This window comes from Dermacentor andersoni, chromosome 7 (assembly GCF_023375885.2).
Source record: "Dermacentor andersoni chromosome 7, qqDerAnde1_hic_scaffold, whole genome shotgun sequence".
In the NCBI taxonomy this organism is placed as follows: domain Eukaryota; kingdom Metazoa; phylum Arthropoda; class Arachnida; order Ixodida; family Ixodidae; genus Dermacentor; species Dermacentor andersoni.
Window position 1 is genome coordinate 163,870,699 of NC_092820.1, and position 19,028 is coordinate 163,889,726.

Genomic DNA, 19,028 nt, shown 5'->3' on the forward strand with positions numbered 1-19,028 from the left:
TCCTCTTCGCGCACCGCCGAACCCGCGCGGCGGTCGGTGTCCGCGCGAAGCTGTTCCTGCGGCCGCTGAGCTAAGCGGCGCGGTGCGCGGGTTATTCCCGGCGTTCCCGCTGCCTCTTCCGCCGTTGCCGGCAGTGACAGCCAGGCCTGTTTGGCTCTTACCAACTGCGACCCCGACTCGAAGCGCCAGTGGCACGTGGCGGCGAGTGGGCCACTTTTGACGAGCGCGGGAGAAAGAACGAAAAGACACAACTCCGTTCTAAACGAAAAAAGGCCGCCCTAGCCGTTGGATCACGTGGCGCGACCGCTGGTCGCTTGTCAACGTGTGTTAGCGCAGAAAAGGCACGGGGGGAGTAGCTCCGTTGAAGAGGTCGGCTCAACGGCTGCGGGACTGGGGAAAAACAAAAAAGAAGGCAAAAGCTGTCGTCGACCGGGCGGTCTGGGCCAGCATTCTCGTTGGACCAGTGCCCACCGGGAAACGGCGGAGGACGCGCGAGTGTCGAGGTCGCAAGCTTTGCTGCACGAGCGGTACGTGCGCCTGCCGGATCTCGTTTGGCGAAGTGCGATGCTGGGGCTGGTCGGTGCGAGGCCGTCAGCGTTCGTTGCGTCAAAGAAAGGCGAGTGAAGGCATGGAACGAGATGGACCGGACAACGACCGACTCGCAACAGTGTCGGGGGTTCCTTGTGTCCAGGCATACTAGAGCGAGTTTCAGCTTCTAGGTAATCACAGTACTATCCTGTGTCGGGTACTATAAAATTGGTAGCGAGCTTGGCGCTCTATGTGCTCGTTTGTTCTTCTGTTTACCTTCGACGCCACGAACGTTGGCAGATTGTTTATTTTTCACCAGCCAAGACACTCGTTGCAACACTGGTGAAATGAGGCTACAAAAAAAAAAAAAAACAGCTTCGTGGACCGAGTGCAACGTGCCTCTGCAGTAGCGAATCGCGCCACGAGCAATTCTACTCCTGGCGGAATCGGTCGGTGCTGTGCCGCGTGTCACATTCGTGTCCGCGGTGTGGACCGACGATTGCGTCAGTCGTGTGACGGTCACTTCGCGCGCGTGGAACACACGCGTTTACCTGTCACACGCGCGAACCAGGTTCGTTAAAGTGGACGTTCTGGCTTCCTTGCGTGGGAAAGTCGGCTTATGGTAGGAACGGTGAAACGTGATAGCAGCGCGGTACGCGTTGATGGGTGGATGCGTTCGCTTACCGAACAGCCACTGCGCGATCAAGGTCATCTGGCAGAATATAAAACGATAAACCTTTATCCGGAGTTTCGTAAAATCGCGATAATGTCGGCAGTTGACGCGCCGTGCTTGCGTCTGTTGCGGTGAAGCGCGCGCCTAGTGATAATGGAAGGCCCTGGGAGCAGCGGAGTCCGGCATTTAACGAGCGCACGTTCTTGCTTATTCATGGCGAAACGCGATGACGAACTCCAATAAAAGCTGTCGGCAAACAGCCACTTTGTGCAGCGCCGCAAAGGTAGAGGCCCACTTCGAGGAAGCTCACGATTCCGGAAGCTCGCTCGTTAAACTTCAAAAGCGAGTTCGCAAACTTGAAACCTCGTGGCTTCGATCGGCGCTAATCTTATGACGTGGAACGCGTTGTCGGTCTCATTCGACTCCTGCTGCTTTTGCGATTGGGAAAGAGGTGCGCAGAAAGGCTGTTAAATCGTGCGTCGTAATAAAACTGCCCCCCTCCCCCGATACCGGTCGTTAAAGTATCGTCGTCGTATTTCGTGCGTGCCTCGCTTACGCGTGTTCTGTGCGCTGGGATCCGTAAGGTGTGTTCGCGTGCGGTAACGACTTGTTGCCCCATGTGCATCGGCTGGGCCTGGAAAAGAGGTGGGAAAGCAAAAACGCGCAGCAGACGACAGGCATCGGGGGAGTGCTAGCAGACGATGGGACACTGTGCGCTTGGGGTGGCGATTTTTTGGCACCGTCAACGTTTTCTTGGCCGGCGCATCGCACGTTGCCTGAGCCAGGGCTGTGAATCGTTGATGACGTTTGTGCAAACGCCATCGTACTTACAGGCCGGCTCCCCGTTTAAATGTCTCCCTTCGTCGAACGATCCATCTTATTTTGTGCGTGTGTGTGTGTTACCGTTGTAGCGCATTCTATTGTCGCGGCATCCTCAAAGTCGCGCGCTTTCGTCAGTTAACCTTTGCGACGCGGTCGTACGGGTTGGGCAAATGGCTTGAGAAGGCTACGCCTGACTTGACGTCACCGGGTCTATTTTATTTCGCGTTAATTCGATGGGTGGCGTCACCTATAAAAAAAATTTCGGACTTTTCATTTAGTACGTGAGACACGTGAAGGTGCTGTGGGCTGCCGCCTTCGTACAAACACGTTGTCTGTTTACGGATATCCCGTAGTACCCTAGGTTGAGCATTAAGTAAGGAAGCTTCTGTACGACCTACTAAATCAAGATTTCACGAGTGCAGTTGTCTTTCGCCAAAGCTCAGCTGCCTCTTTCAGGTTCCAGATTATTTTAATTCGCGTTATATCTGGGCAGCCTCCCCAAGTGTCATCATAGGGAGGAAACAAGGCGCTCTTTCATTGGAGCAAGCGCACCGTCCAGAAATATTCGTTACAGTGTACAACACGTTGGCGAGGTTCCTGCGAATGCGCATAAGCGATGTGCCGTGGCGCTACTTTTTCCCTAATGAAAAGCGATGGGAAGGGTGTGCTCACATACGGGCCAGGCGGGTGTGCGGCGTCGACGCATCTGAATAATATATTAGCGCAGCGTCGGAGCGTGTTTATGTTGCGACGAGCTTTTTGTTTTTAGTGTCGATCTTTTCGTCGGGTTTTCAGCTTGCGGGAAACTTTGGACGAGGGCTTGCGCGGGGTGATTACGGTGGTCGGTGACCGTCGACAGCTTGCTGCAGCCCGCTCTTGCTTTCAGCCCCCGTCAATTATTAGCAGCGACACCGTGTCGTAGCCGCGGTCCTCTTTTGCGCCGCAGGTCCCGGCGTTCCCCGCTGTGACCATGCATTATTTGCGTGCTTTAAGATTGCAGTGCGTCGCGCATTCGCTCTAAGGCATCGGCGTGGGAGGGACCGCGGAGGTATCTTTAGCCTAGTCTGTATATATATATATATATATATATATATATATATATATATATATATATATATATATATATATATATATATTATATCTGTATTACTTCGCTGTGTTCGTTTCTTTCCACCTCTGAGCAATGTGCTGCTCAGGAGCCAGCCAGCGACGTCTAACGCTAGCTGCTGGGCAAGCTAAATGTAGTTGCTGGGCCCAAACGTTCCCAGCAGCTAGCGTTAGACGTCTCTGGCTGGCTTCTGAGCAGCCGCCGTTCCCGCGCTCCACACAAGGGTGGCGAGGTCTGTACTGGTAGGGGGGGGGGGGGGGGGTCTTCGTCAGGCAGTTGCGGCAGCCTTTAGTACCTTCATCCCATACAATTTATAACGTTAAAAAAAGGTTATATAAAGCCCTGCAGGGACACACCCGGTTTTTATTTCGCTGGCTCCGCCGCAGTTTGGCGGCTGGCTAAAGCACTGGCACGGGCAGCAAATAGTTAACGGAGTTAACAGACCCGATGTGAGTGCCCGTTGTCGGCCCTGCTTAGAAAATGAAACAGAACGAGTTTGGGTTTTATCCACACGCAGCGCCATCGACGCGTACTCTTTTGTTGTTGTTGGGCATGTTTAGGATTTTGTTCCGCACGCCAGTCACATTTATACGTTGTAAAATATATATATATATATATATATATATATATATATATATATATATATATATAAAGAGCAGCGATATTTGTAAGGTTACGCGATATGTGACACCGAAGTAAGTAGATGTTAATTCTCTGGGCGTTGAATAATACACTTTAACAGACAAGTAATGGCTAGCCTCTGACAACCTACTGTTTCGATAGATTCGTCGCCGAATTGTTTAACCGTCAGTTCATCAGCAGTGAACAAGATTTTCTCGCGTGCCGAAGCCTGACGAGGCCGGTTCCTCCACTCGGGAGTAGCCACCCATCTTTCGAACCCAAGCAAAGAGAGAGAGTTCATGGACAACAGGAAAGTAAGGAAGTCAGTACAAGCCCAGCGTCGGGGGTAGGATGGCGTGTGCAACTCAATTTGTGTTCCCATATATATATATTCGCTCTTCATAGCCTTCACTGGAAGGCTATGAATCGGCTCCCCGCCCGCCGATTCCTCGGTCGCCGTTTGCTCGCAACGGAGTTCCAGTCTTCGATTGCGCCACTCTTTTCCGATACTTCGTTCGCGCGTACTTGGTCTGGAGCGCTCCCCTCCCTGGTTCGAGCCGCGGAGTATCGGCTTCGGCCGTCGTCAGAGATGGCGTGCGTGCTTGCATTGTGGCGGAATCGAAACATCGCGGCGGAATGATTTGCCAAAGTTCGCACGACAGCCTTGCCGTGAACTGCACTTTGAATGGGCATTTGCTGCGGTGACGTGTTCTCTAGTCTTGTCACTCACCTACCGCGAGCGCGTTGGCACGAATTTCCATTGCTGTTTTGCGCGTACAATATGGGCTAGTCACGGGTCGTGTGTATAGCCCTTTCTGATCTTCCCCATCCCTAACGCTGTCCTCTCGAGAGCCTGTCTCATCGTCTAGCAGCGCAAGCAACGGACACGGAATTCACTCGCCAGTCCCTTGTGGTGTCATATTTTAGAAGCATCTTTCTGGGGGACAGCGAGGTGTTAATCAGTTGCAAAATTATTGCTTCGCATTCGCGAGAAATCGCCGAGAGTATTTGGTGGGCCTTTCGTGTACTATCAAAAGCGCACGAATTCGCAAGAATGGTGACGTCATCATGTGACGTCACGGCACACAAAAAAGGGAGCGTTATTCTTTTTTTTTTTTTTTTTCTCCTAAGCAGCATTTTGCCATCATCAAGACGTTGGATAGCTCTTCAGAGTAATATGCTTGTTCAGACTAATTTGTTCCCTGGATTTCAGAGGGACCCGACCATTTTGTGCTCGTAATTGTGGTCGCGTATCCGTCGAGTCCGTAATTATGGAGGCCACGCAGCGATGTAACGTCGAGGAGCTAAAATTTGGTTGCCCCCCTTCCCCGTCCCCAGGCTCTTCCTTTCGCGGGTAGGCGGCGGCAGTTCGCGATTTTGTACGGTCGGGTCGGTCTGGACGATTTTCGCTTAGCACCGACCCTAGCTTCCGCATCGCCGCGTCCATCTTGCAGAGGGCAGATTATGGATCCCCCGACCAAGTGCGACGAAGGAATCTGATTACCGGCGTCGCCGAAAGCTCGCGCGAAGAGCGCGTTCGCTGCGGCCCGTTACGTCTTCGCCTGCTTCGTCCGACAGCTCGTGCCTTCCCTCCCCATTTCTCGCTGTCATCGCCAGTCGCTTTTTTTTTCGTTTTTCTCTGGCTTTATTTTTCATCCTCTTTGCCGCTAACGTCGCACTGTCTCTTACTTCATCTAGGTGCCGTGCGCGCTTTCGGTGTGGGTGGTTTTATTTTTCGTTGCGAAGGCGCGTTTATTTCACTCGTGCCGTCTCCGCCTAAATCCTTCACGTCGTGACTGAAAATGGGGCTCCCCCCGGAGAGCAAGAAGTTTTACTCGCGGGCGCGCAGTTCGAGTGGAACGAATGAATGTGAGGCCGGTGAAAATCCCCGCTCGCTCCGACCGGGAACTTCAGAGAAGTGCGATTTTTTTTTTAGCTTGGTTTGTTGCCATCCTTTCGCATTTACTTGTTTTCCCGCGCAGCTTCGGTGTTTTTCTCCTGTCTTTGCTTGAACGTTGGTAAGCATGCCTTCCCAAGTTTCCCGCGTTCTGTCAAAAATCTCCATTTAAAGACAGCGCCACGACCATTTTCCTAGTTGAGAGGGGGGGTTGGCGCTTTCAAAGCCTTCGAACAATCATGGTGCGTAGGCGAGCGTGCCTTCGATGCGTGGGTTGAGTCGGAACTACGCTTCAGCTCCGTGGGTGACTTAAAAACGGATATAAACTGTACCTGTTAGTAAATGTGCAGTCGCCACTGGAGTAGTCGCGGGTTAGGATGGTATTATGGCATTCTCGTTTCCTTTTAATGCGGCAGCATGAGGAGTGTGGAGGCGGAAAGAAAGTATGTGGGAAGCCGGTCACGGGTAGACGTGGTAACGTGGTTGACCCTCGTTTGTGATCTCTTCCTTGTCCTATTTACGCCACTCTCCTGTAATAGGCGTTCAAGTGAGTCATTTCCTGGTAAAAATGTATCACTCACTCGATCGCTGTATATACATAGTGCAACAGACTGGGGTCTGCTCCGGCCTATCGTCAGTTGCACTTCGTTCCTCGAAGAGGCAGGACGCTTGCCGAGTGAACACCCGAACAACACTTTGCAATGCGGGGAAAGCGGTTCAAATCGTGGATCCCGGACCTCAAAGAGGTGCGACGTAATGCTAGCGCATTTATCTGATGTTTTCGGCTATATCGCCACTGAAAATGATTTTTTTTAATGAATTCTCGGGTCAGCGTTGTTATGGGGACCTTTATGTTGAATTGAAAGGGCCTTGGCTGTGAATGTAAGTTAAGGTATAAAATGTTCGAAAGTTCTGGGGGGGGGGGGGGGGGGGGGGGCGTTAGGGGCCATAGCGTGCGGGCCACTATGATGCACAGTTGTTTTGTTGAGTGTATAACACGATGGGGTAGAACGCTTTCATCTTTTGCCACGTAGTTTTGAATGCACGATTCGCTGCAGAAATTACGAACTTGCGCGAACTGCGACTGAGCGTATGCCCCCCCCCCCCACACACACACAGAACGCCCGGCGCCTTCGCAGCGAGCAGCGTCGTGGCTGACCCCCCTCTCCTCCCCCTCACACACACACACACACACACACACACTTTTTTTTTCTCGTTAAGAAACTTCCGGCGTCTGTTCCTCGGCTTGTGCACACGGCCCGTATAAAGAGTTCTCTCGCTCGCTTGTTGCCACGGTGGCTGTCGTGTAAGGATGGCAATTTCGGGGAGAAGCGTCATTGGTTCTTGCTTTACTGCGATCTTTTTACAGCCTCTCGTATTCCCCCCCTCCCCCTTTTTTCGCATACGAGGGGTAATTACTCGAGCGTGCGAGCAGTCAGAACGTGGCTGAGACCCTTTCTACCCCCCCCCCCCCCGCCATTTTTTTCCCCTCGTATTCTCTTTTGAGTGCGAAGCTCAGCGTGCCTCGGTGCAGTTTTACGGCCCGACTTCTTGCGCCCTCTTGTCGTGCGTGCGGCCTTTTTTTTCTTCACGGCCCGACAACCTGCCAGTGCGTCAACTGCTTGTTAGTTTAGGTGCTGAGAGCTATATGCAGCCGACGCCGGTTAATTCAAATTCTCGTTTAATTCGAACACACTGGAGAGTCCCGGTGGGAGACTGTTCTGGGTTATAGACGAAAAACTGATAAAACTCTGGGTTATAGACGAAAAACTGATAAAACGGTCGGTCTGATAAATTGCCTGTGGCTTAGCTAGCTAACCCTGGATATGCCAAGCAAAAGCTTGGTTTAGCCTGGCTAAGTCTTGGTTTCACTTCGTTAACCTTTGATTTAGCTGTAAATATTACACTTAGGCATACAATCATCATTAAGCCGGGTACAACGGCTGTGTCAAGGTCGGTGGCTAGACGTGACTGTGATTACGCTTGGGTAGACGCGTGTGACGAGTGTGCATACGCGTTTTCTTTTGCTAGTAGAATACAGTGCTTGATGCCTTTTTTTTTTAAGCACCGCATGCATTCATTGCGACCGCGCGCGGCTGGATCTCTCGCGACGCGGTTTGCAAAAAAAGAAAACTGGGGAGCATTTGGGGTAAGAAGGTCCTCTTTTTTTTAATTGCTTTCTTTTTCGTCTTTAACCGGCCGAGAGACTGAACGTGAGCTCGCTCGTCTCCATCCATCGTCGTCGTCGCAAAAATGGTGCGGCGTAGCGGGAAGAGCACGCTGCGCACCGTGCCGGGACTGCGAGGCGATCCCACCGTGCCGCCATTTCCTAGCTGTGGTCACGTGCTGCGAACTGCGTAGCGTCGCCCGCCGCGAGCGGCGCGTCACTGCGTTTGGATCGAGCGCCGGGTCGCGTTGTTATTCCGTTCTCTGAGGTAACGCGCTGTTTGAGTTCCGTAAGAGGGTCGAGGGCTGTGCTCGTGGTGTCTGCCCTTTCTTCTTGCTCATATTAAAGAACAACAAAAATATTATTGAATTCCGTCCCTGTCTACCGTCTCCCCTCCCTTCGTTTAAATCCTGCGTGCGGGTTGTGCTCTGTGTGGCAGCTCGGTGCGACAGCGGACGGAAAGCTTTGTTTTGCGGTCGCGTGTTTCTTTTACGCTGTGAACTTTTTTGTTGAGGAAGGGAGCAGCAATGCGACGCGCAGTTCCTTCGCACGCGCCTGTGACGCATACGCCAGTCTCTGAGGCGTCTAGTAGGCATTCTAAATCCCAGCATAATCTTTGCTTATATTAAAGTAAGTTCTGCATAATTACTACGAAGCTAGCTGACAATAGACGTCCGGTAGGAATCGGTCGGGGGCAGGCTGCATGTGCGCTTTCTTTAACGGAGGCTAAACTTGTCAAACGTTTCTGAAACCTGCCTCGTGGAGCCCTAGAAAAAAAAATGCTTTGAAATTTGTTATTTCATAATGACGTACAGACGCTGTTGAGGCTTTTTATTGTAAGCTGGTCTAGTATTCATCTCGGTATCTCTTAAAGAAGTTCTCACTGTCGCGACGTCTCTACGAAGTCAGAAGCTGTGTTTGACACGAGCGAGCGGGTGACGTCGAACCTGAAAAAAATAAGCGCAGTGCGAGTGAGCTGAGTTATGCGACATTTGCGGCTTCCGAAACTACACGCAGTTCACAGCCAGCGTCGTCTGGCGTGCTTTATACTAGGGAGGGGGGGGTAAGACGGTCACGAAATCGAGCGAGAAGGCCCGCATGCAGGCGGTTGATTGGCTTCATTTCTGACGGTTGCGTGCACCGCTTTGGGAGCTTCGAGAGTATAGTGTGGCGTGGCTTAACTTACCCCGTTATCGCTCTCCTTGGGAAAGGAGTTTTTTTGGGTAAGGTACGAACTCGGGACTGAAGAACTGCACTCTTCTACGTTACACCCTTTCTAGGCATATACTGTCATGAAACAGTAATCATCTGCGTTGCTTAAATTTCGATTTGTTTGAAACTATGGCGCTCGCCGCTTTCCTGTCGAGAATGCCAAGTCGCGTTGATAAGTGCGCGCAGCTTTATAGAAGGGAAATGCAGGCAGGATTGTTTATTATTGTATGGCGACTAGGTAAGCGCTAAAGGGTGAATACTTTTCTTTCACTTTGTTCGCTTTGCGTTGCATGGTTCGCTCTTACAATCGTGCTGCCATTCGGAGCCGACGCTTCGGATCTCGTGAACAGCGGGGCGGCAGTTCACTGCGCGTTGATTTTTACGGCACTAGCATCTCTCGAGTACCAAACAAAAGATTGGGAATCGGCCCAAGTTTGAGGTTGCGTCGTGCCTTCGCTAAGGCAATTCAATGTAGTCAACGCCTTTATCGGCCAAATATATAGGTAACTCTATATTTGGCGTATGCAAACCCGGGCGCGCCATTTAAGTATCGGTACGTTCGACCGGTTCCTACCGCGTTCGAGATCGATTTCCAGCGATGCGTAGTCCTCTCGAGATTCGAGCCAAACGTAGCCTTCCCCACCCGAACTTGGCAGCTGCCCTCCCGGAACAGTCCGGAGACGCTGCGTGATCGAGCTTCCGTCGAGTCTCGGTCGCGCTCCCGCGTTGAGCGTGGCGCTCTCTAAACGAACGAACCGGGCGGATCCGTAAAGAGCGCTCACAAGCCTTGGTCACTCGTATTGTACCGTTACAGTTACGACCGCGTTGAACGCGATTTCATTTCACACCTCGAAAACCAAAGTAACGCTCTGTGCTAAATGTTGGTCGAATTGCTGGTGATCGTATTTGTGAAGCTCGGATTTCCTCTAGAGTGAAAAAAAAAAAAAAAAAAAAAGCAAATAGACATCACCATTTCCTCCCAGATTTTTTTATTTTGCCGTCTGCTCACTGCCTTCTGGAACATACGAAATTGTCGTTGGTGTTCGATTTGCTGATGTGTGCTGTGGCTTCTAGTACACTGCACGGTTCTACGGAGACTTCTGCACGCCGTCTGCTTCGGAGCACGCTCGCGACCCGTTCGCCTCCGCCGCCTGTCCGTCGCCGACTGCCGGTCGTAAATTAGGCCCGCGCTCTGTTAAGGTCGTGGATGTACGCCTGATGAGGCAGTCGTTCCTTGGTTTAACGGGCTTGCTCGCGAGTGCGCAGGCCTCCGTCCTTCCTTACTGCTTACTACCCGGTCTGAAAAAAATAAAAAAAAAATAAAGAAGGTTACTGCTCGTCTTCGAGTGCGCTTCTGCAAGGAAAATGCTGTTGGCGGCATGTTCGCACTGGCTATGCGTTTCCGCCGTTCGCCCAATAGAATATCGCCGCTTCATCCGATCGACGTGCGGTTAACGGACGTCCGCTATTTCGAAAAAGGGGACTCGGAGATTTACGATCGAAGTTTGCGGGGTGACGTGTAAGCAATTCGGGCAGGCGTGAAACTAAATGCACTTGAAGGCCTTCCTGCCGAACAGCTGTTGCGAGCGTACCCATCGTCGGTGCTTCATTTTCTTGTAAATTTATTCGAGGCTTGGTTTATCGCTTTCTTCGTTGTGATCAGCATTCGCGCGGAACAAGTGGGCCGTTGTCTTCTTTCGATTTTTCCTTCTTTTTTTCTAGTTCGTGAACGCTCCCCTCTTTACCAGTGCCTACGTGTACATGCACGCGGCTTAAGACCTTGGTATGACAACGCAATAAACGAATCTCGTTTATTTGTTTCCCGTGAAACTGCAATTTAAACTCATTTTATTTGCAGTCATGTATTATTTTGTGCCTATTTCAATTGTTTAACATCGTTTGAAGGGAGCGTACCACTATCGGGCGGCAACTGGCGGTTTATGGACGCGATCAAGAAGTACCTTTTGCCTAATAGAATAGTGCAGTTCGTATTTCCATTTCGTCTCTCGTTACTGTTGAGGCTGCCGAACTCTACACTGATCTGAGACGTAGTTGAGCCAGCTGTAACCTTATTAGTAAACTTTTTGAGCATATCAAATATTGTATTTCATCCTTCGCACTTCTTATTTAGTTCGCGCTCTTAACGCAATCCGGCCAAGGGAAGAAGAACAGAGCAGGATCTTGATGCCTGCTTCTCTCTCTCTCTCTCAACATATGCAAAGGCGCTGCAGCCGGTCGAGTGTGCGGCTGTGCCCTTAGTAGGAGCCCGTGCTTGACTGCCGAACGCGAGATCGTCCTTTCTCCCTGGCTTCCCCGCTTTGCCCCAGCAGCGTAAACAGAGGCAGCCCGGCATGACGCCTGGCTCGGCCATGCCCGGGTCGGTCTCCATTTGTTTTTCTGGCGCAGCCGTTGGAGCCCCGGCTTCTTTCCGTGAACCACCACGATCTAGAATAATATCGACTGGGGAAGGGGTGAGAGGGGGGGGGGGGGGTGCGCGAGGACGTGTTTGCCTGCCTCCAAGCACTTTCGTTGAGAAAACTAAAACAATTGCAACGAAAAGCGCCGGTGCTTTAACAACCCTACCACCGCCTTGTGCACTGGACTCTCTTTGAATGATCTTTATTATATTTCTTTTTTAGCTCACCGCCTCTCTCTACTTGATGGGGGAAGGTCTTTGCAAGGGAAGGCGGTAATGCAAATGGCCGTTCGCCACGAAGTGCGATGGGAGAGCTCGGAGGAAACGCGAGATTCTCTGCAGTGTGGAAGACGGCCGAGAGGGAATGCAAGGAAGGAAGGAAGGAAAAACACCAATAATAATCAAATGGAAGGGCAAAGCGGGCGCATTTGTCCGCTCGTTTGCTTACCTTTCTGGTTCTCTTCGCCTGATGGGGGAATCTTTTAGCCTCTCAACTTTCTCCTCTCGGCTTCTGGCCTTCAGATGTTTTGGTTGCCGTTATGGCCCCACCTCGCTCTTCGCGATCCCCTTTTCGCTGGCTTTCTGTCTCGGCTCCCGGGTTTACGCGTGCTGCCATCAGCGCTTCCACGCACAGCTGCTGTTTGCCATCACGGCAATGTGGTAGCGGTTATGCGTCTGCATGAGCTTAAAATCTCTCGTCCTCGGGGAGTTTGCACCAAATCAACAATCTTAGCAGATAAATATAATTTATCTACGATCATACTTTGTTACCATACTGTTACCACTACTTATTGAGCGAATGTTCCCATAGATGGCGCAATGGTCTGCAGCTCCGCCGACTGTTGCGTTACTTGGAGTATGCAAATGAACGAGTTCGAGAGAGTGGCGATTCTCGGCGCAACAAGCCTGCGCTTCTCAAATAGCTCGTAAGACTCGCTCGTGTCCGTGGGCTCCTCAAGTCGGTCGCAAGGAACGGTCTGGTTTCGTTATGAGTAAGGAACGGGATTTATGTAGACGTTGCGCCTCCGAAGAGCTTCTCAGCCTAGTTCGGGCTCGTTCACTTGTCGCCGAGAGCTTATGCCTAGGGGAAGATTTGAAAGGGCCTCTGCGGCATTCTGGCGTCGTTTGTCTCGAATCAAAAGTTTCGGGGCAGCGAGGTAGGCGCGCCTAACCCTTGCGCAAGTTCAGTCGCGCGTGCCACGTTGACGACGTCGCAGTGATCTTGTAAAAGAACATCAATTTCGGCGGTCGTGTTCGCGAGACGCAGCGTGTGTAGATGGGCAGCTGTTGATCGCTCGGTGCGTTGCCCTGCGTGTTTACTGCGCAGCTTCCGGGGACGCGCACGCGTTTCTACGAAAAGAAATTACGATCTTGGCGCCGCTGTAGCTCTGGAAAGAAACGGGTAAACGTCGCCCGCGCTGAGTGATTGCGCTCCTGCTTCTGGGTCGAGTTTGTGTGTGCACCGTGAGGAACCCCCGGTCGGCCAAGCGGGTTCTAATTCCGAGGGAGATCCGTCAAGTGGGGCGAGTTTTTAGAAGTCGAGAGCTGGGGCGAGGCATCGAGGGGCGGAGTTGGGTATGGCGGCCCCTATGTAGCGGTTGCGCGCCGCGTATGGCCCGCAGCTCGCGAACTACGATTTGACCCCGGGGCTTTACCATTGGTGCCTGTCTTAATGTGTACAGCGCCGAGTTGACGGCGTTTGTCGCGTTACCTTGATCGAAAAAATATGCGGCGTCGCAAGGTCGGCGAACCGGCATCGTCCCGGCAAAGTGGGAAGGACGCGCTTGGGTCGTGCAGCGGTCGCTTTTAGATGTTTCAGATGTTTCATCGCAGATTTTGGGCGCGATAAACTCGCGGTACCGAATGTCGCCTCGAAGCCGGTATGGTGGCTCGTCACTGTTGAAACGGGTCGATCGCCAAAGTGTGGTCTGAGACTACAATAACTCTGGCCCTGTGATAAGCGACGCCGGGGCGGCGTCGCGGAGTGCGCGCGTCGCCTCTCTCCAATTTCGCTTCCGCCGCTCGCTACATGCCGTGTTCTGGCGCTGCCGTCAAACTGCGGGATGCATCGGTGCAGAATGCCCCTTTAAGTAACACGCGACACAGGACCAGCTAGCCCCAAATGTTCATTACTTGCGCAATGTCCCGAGGCCGGGAATGTTTCTCTCGCCGAGTGCTTCCCGTAGCCTCGGTAGAGCTTAGCGGCGAGATTCGAGCTCCCTTCGGTAGACGCGGGGTGGCCCGCACCCGCGCGGTATTATTCCGTTCGCCCGGCGGCATTCACGAAATTGTAATGCGGCCCCTTCAGACGCTCTCCCATTGCGCGCGTTCGCGGCCCTTGCACCCGCCTCCGAATGCATTTCGCGTCCCCCCCTCCTCCTACCTCTGCTTTTTTTTTTTCTTTTCTACGAAGGTCGCCGGGGGAGGCCTAGCGCGCGCTAGGTATGCATGCATCGCTAATCCTTGCGCCGAGCGTGGGAACGAGCGTGCCAATCGCCGGGTGCGCGGAACCAGTCCGAATCCCTTCGCGCGTCGCCTGTCCAGAACTTCTTCCGGCCAGGTCGTATTTGTGTGGAAGCGGAAAGGAAGGGGTCCTCCTCCCGCGTGTGTGCTGTGGGCGCAGGTGTTCGGGAACTCGCGTCCAAGGGATGAAAAATTCGGCACTGCGTGACGCTGGCCTAGTTGCTGTTCTTCCTGTTTTTCCGTCTGGCTTCGTGATGTGGCGCCGTCTCGCGCTTAAGTTAATGCCAAGTAGGACTGCATTGGTAAATTATCTTTCTACAGTACAAGAAAATTAATAAAAAGATGAGAGAAGTCGCTTTGGCCCTGAGTAAAGAGCTCCGATAAGCCAGAAAAGTGGAAAAAAACTACACTGGTGGCAGCGGCGTCTTGGAAGTTGTGGAACTGGCTCGCCGTGGCGTCGTTGGTTTTGAACGCGTCTGGCTTCGTTAATTTTGTAGCCGCACACAAAGAAAAGTGGGTGGGAAGTGGGAGGGCTTCACTGTAGTCTAGAGAAGGCACATGCAGCACATAACAAGTTTCGGGGAACCTTGATTGAGCGAGAACTGCCCTTATATGAGAAAACGTCACTGACGTGCCGGTGCTGGGGTTTTCTGGCGCGAAACAAAAAAAAAGGGAATGTGACTAATTTTCTCTACCAATAACGAACATCATACAGCGAAATCAACGAGAATAGTATTTTGAAAGTACAAAAGTAAAGTGGTTGTTTTGACGTGGTATAGCGGTAGTTTGCGAAGTTTACACGTGTCAGCGTAACCGCAGCTGTTTCGCGTGGCATACTCCACCGTGGCATTGAGGGAGAGAAAAACCGCCTGTGGCCGCGCTGCTAATGTTGCAGAAGGCTGACGGCATTGCCACCGTTCGCGGGGTGTCGTTTACATCCCGCGACTCGGGAGCACCTTCGGTCCAACACTAGACCACTTACTGAGGGAGAGACACCGGTTTATCCTTGTACGTCGTGGCGCAGAGCCACGATGCATTACAACGTTTGAGCCAGTATGAGCAGCACTACGTCGGTATTCTAAGCTGGGCACGGACATCCGCTCACGGACACCCGCTCGCTATCCCGTCCATCTCTATGTGACCATCGATTCAAGGCCAGCTGGCGGCCCTTGGCTGGCTCGAAGGCCTGGCTTACCTGCGGGCTGACGGATACCTTCCCATGCGTTCGTACCGGTGTCCTAACCCCGTTCAAGTGCCCGGGGCATAACAGCTAGTGTTACACAAGACGGCATAGCGCCGTGACGGTTTCTGCCGCAGGCTGCGGAGTGTGTAGGGCCAGAAACCGTTTTTCTTGGATTACTTGAAAGCGTACACGCGTTCGAGTCTGCCCTTGCGCTGCCTCTCCAGTGGGGAGCGATCTCGTATAGTGCGGATACTTACGCCAGATATCGGTAACAAGGCACGGGATGAGCTTAGGGCCTGTTTACGCTCGAGCCGCCCATCGCCGCAAGCCGCACGCGTGCGGTCGCGCGAAAAATTGCACATACCGAACACTTGTGCACAAATTTCCGTTTACACTGTGTGCACAGTGTAAACCGTATACATGGTAAACCGAAATTTGTGCAGAAGTGTTCGACACGTGCAATTTTTCGCGCGACCGCACGCGTACGGTGCGGCTTGCGGCGATGGGTGGCTCGAGCGTAAGCAGGGATAGCGAGCGCGGTGCGTGCGTTACTTCGTGCTGCGTGGTTATCTAATCCGTGGACCTTGCGAGCCCTCCGGCGCGTGTGTTGGGTTCGTCCCGGTAGTCGACGCGTGCACAGGCTGCTGGCGCGAGCTTTCTCACGAGAGCATTATTATACCGTGTCGTGCACGTAGGCCGATGCCGGTAGTGCGCGCACGCGCGCGCTCAGCAGGCAGGCTATTAGCGCGGTTTGCCCGTTCGCGGGCCCGCTCCGGTTTAGTGCCGTCATTACGGATTCTTCCTGCGTCGAGCGGGAGCATGGTCGGTCGGCTGGCCGCTTCGTTTTTTTCTGTCGGCCACCCGGTTACCCGCGCGAGCCGTCCTTGAGACGGCTCGCGCCGGCCTTTTGTGTGTGCCCGTCCTCGTCAGTAGGCGTTCGTCGATTCTGCCGGCGTACGGCGTGCTCATTTCCGCATTGGCGTATTGCGTAATCTCGGCGTGAAGATATACCGCGTGCACGTTTGGCTGGGCTTCGGTGCCGCCTTAGTGGTTGCGACGGCGCTACTTGTCCAAGTCGGCTTCTGTGGAGAGAGAGACTTGGACGTAACGCGGTGTCTCGTATCCGAGACGCGACCCGGCGTGTCGATGAACGTCGGGACTTATTTAGCACGCTTATCGTGGCACTCGATGCGAAGCATTCTCCTGGTTACCAGCCGTGGTTGCTCAGTGGCTATGGTGTTAGGCTGCTGAGCACGAGGTCGCGGGATCGAATCCCGGCCACGGCGGCCGCATTTCGATGGGGGCGAAATGCGAAAACACTCGTGTACTTAGATTTAGGTGCACGTTAAAGAACCCCAGGTGGTCGAAATTTCCGGAGTCCTCCACTACGGCGTGCCTCATACTCAGAAAGTGGTTTTGGCACGTAAAACCCCATAATTTAAGTTCTCCTGGTTTGGTGCTGTTTCGTTAGCTCTACTCGCTCGCATTTTATTTTTTCCTTCGTAACGTTTTCCGTCGTAAGCAACTAGACGAATACTTCGACCTGGTTTTGTTAGTGGTTACCATTTCTGCAGAAACGGAATCGTACGTTACTCGAGACTGTAAAATAAAGGAACAAAAGGAAAATTTCCTGTCAGCGGGGCAGTACAGCGTGCCAAATTGGTGAACGGGACCGCCGAGAACGCTGAATATTCCGATAGCGTCCGTGAGTTAACGGCGCGGGCAGTTGGGCTGGTTAGTAGGTGCTGGTTCAGCACTCTGCCCTGGATGTCTCGTGTAGAGCTGTCTAAATGATCTGCTCTCTAGCCTCTGCCAGCGGTTGTAGCTGCCACAGGAGAAACATCGCGGAAACTGGCGCGCTCGCCGCGTGCGACTGTCGTCCCTGCATGGCAATTTGGAAACCGTACGAACGAGCGAAGCCTTACGCCTAGTTCGCCCGGAACTACAATGCATGCGCGCACAGTTGCCCCCTCGGGCGGTGCCCGAAGGCGTTCGTTTTCGATTCCGGTCTACGAAGTTGCCGTGCGCAGATCGGTGACCTTTTGCGAACCGCTCTCCGCAGAGGTGTTTCGTTGCGCTTTTTTATCTGTGCTGCTCCGGACGATTCGTTTCACAATCGGCGCCGTCGAACACAACTGGCGTTTGCCACCGACAGCCAGCCCTCTATGTATGTATATGTATGTATATATCGGTGCCTCATCGCGGGCATGGACATCACCCAGAAATATGCGGCGAGCGAGTCGCCGCCATCCCCGCTCTGCCGCAAAACAATCGCTCCCCATTGTGCCGGCGCCTTTTCCACGGTTCGTCGTCGTCATCATCCTTGGGCGGTTTTCGCCGAGAACAATGCGGCCCTCTCCGCGCTTCCACTCGTGGCGCCCTCGGGCCGGTATTGTAATACGCGCGCGTCTACGTAGCACAAAAACATTCAGTGCGGAGGCGCGCGCGCGGGCCCACGCATAATGGGCCCAACTTGGGATCTGGGCTGAAGGCCTCCCTGCGCATCCTCTCTGTAATGCCGTGCAGCCCGCTGGAAGGCTTTTTACGAACTGTACCCTCGCGAGGCGATGGTGGTAAGCTCGTGCGTCGAGAATTGTGCGTGTGTAGTCGCGCGTAGCGGCGAGCACGGGAGACGCGCAAGAGTCGTGGGTGCGCTGGGGACGACGGTTCGCTGCTTTCTTGCGTGTGGTTTTATTAAACGGCCCTTGACGTGTAGAGTGCGCGCGCTTACTGCCGTCTTGTTGAACGGGAGGAAATCTGGCAAACGGCAGAAGAAAAGGGAAGGTAGACAAGCGCAGCACCAACTTTCGGTTAAAGGAAAACTAGAACCTGTTTGCGTTCATTTCTCGCTGTGCATTTGCTACAAAAATGAAACAGATTTTTTGTAAGTACAGTAGAACTTAATTAGTGCAGTAAATAATTAGCGGTTTGATTGCTGATATCCAGAACTGAAAACTCGCCCCAGCGTACAGGAGCGTTATTATAGGATCTGGGTTGTTTACTGCGATTGAATCGGAATTTCAATTGAAATAACCCGTGCCTGCGTAAAATACATGTACGTTGAGCATTACAGGGTTAAGAAAAAACTACGCTTAGAGGTCGCGCACCGTTCTGTCTGTTGGTGTCCCATCGCGTGTACCCTATTCGTCATTTTATTTGCGGTGAAAACACACGAGTCGCTGCACGCAACAAATGAGCCAAACCGAGAATCTCTTGCCGCGGATTGGGTGCGAAGGCTTATTCCGAGACGACGCGCCATTATTATATGCTCGCCGCGTTACGTATTCATCGAGTCATTCGTGCTAACGGCGCAGCGTAACGTATAATTCATTCCGAGGCCAAAGTTCCCGAGAGGAAGGCCGCAGTGTGTGATTATTAGGCGGCCCTGCAGTGCCGCGTTGTCCGAAAGCGCACCCATGCACCGCGGGGAAGCCGTCAGCGAGGTTTAGCTAAGTAACGTTTGCGTTGTCAACGCCACAGTTTAATAGCGCATGCGCAGTCGCTCGCTTCCCAATAATACGGCCGGAAATTACGCTCCGATTTCTAATTTTCCCGGCCTGGCGCTTCCCGCAAACAATCATGTATCCTATTTCGGTGGCCTGCAGCAGATTCTATCCAGGGCAATCAATACACTGTTCAGTGTAAATTATGCAAGGGTAGGGCGGATCTCCCGCATATTCTATGTGCGTGCTCGAAGGCAGCTCCTTGCGAGTGCCGCGAAATTCAAAACCGGCAGCAGTGGGAGGGAGACCCTCCTGCTCAGCTTAGACCAGCGAGACACCAGGTCTGGGCCGTACAGCTAGCCGAGGCGGCCGCTGATACACGGGGTATCTCGGCCGTCTGCTAGGCGCAGGGAGGCTGCCCCTGCCCTCGTGATTGCTGGCATCAACACAAGTTCACTCTCTCCCCAGTTGGCGTGCGTATCGAGGGGAAGATGG

At 52.9% G+C, this 19,028-nt stretch overlaps 1 protein-coding gene across 3 annotated transcripts in view; it reads left to right on the forward strand.

Annotated features, from left to right (window-relative positions):
* The window catches only part of sm (heterogeneous nuclear ribonucleoprotein L), a 183,859-nt gene that overhangs the window by 19,018 nt on the left and 145,813 nt on the right, over nt 1–19,028 (forward strand). The gene's annotated exons all lie outside the window — the stretch shown is intronic.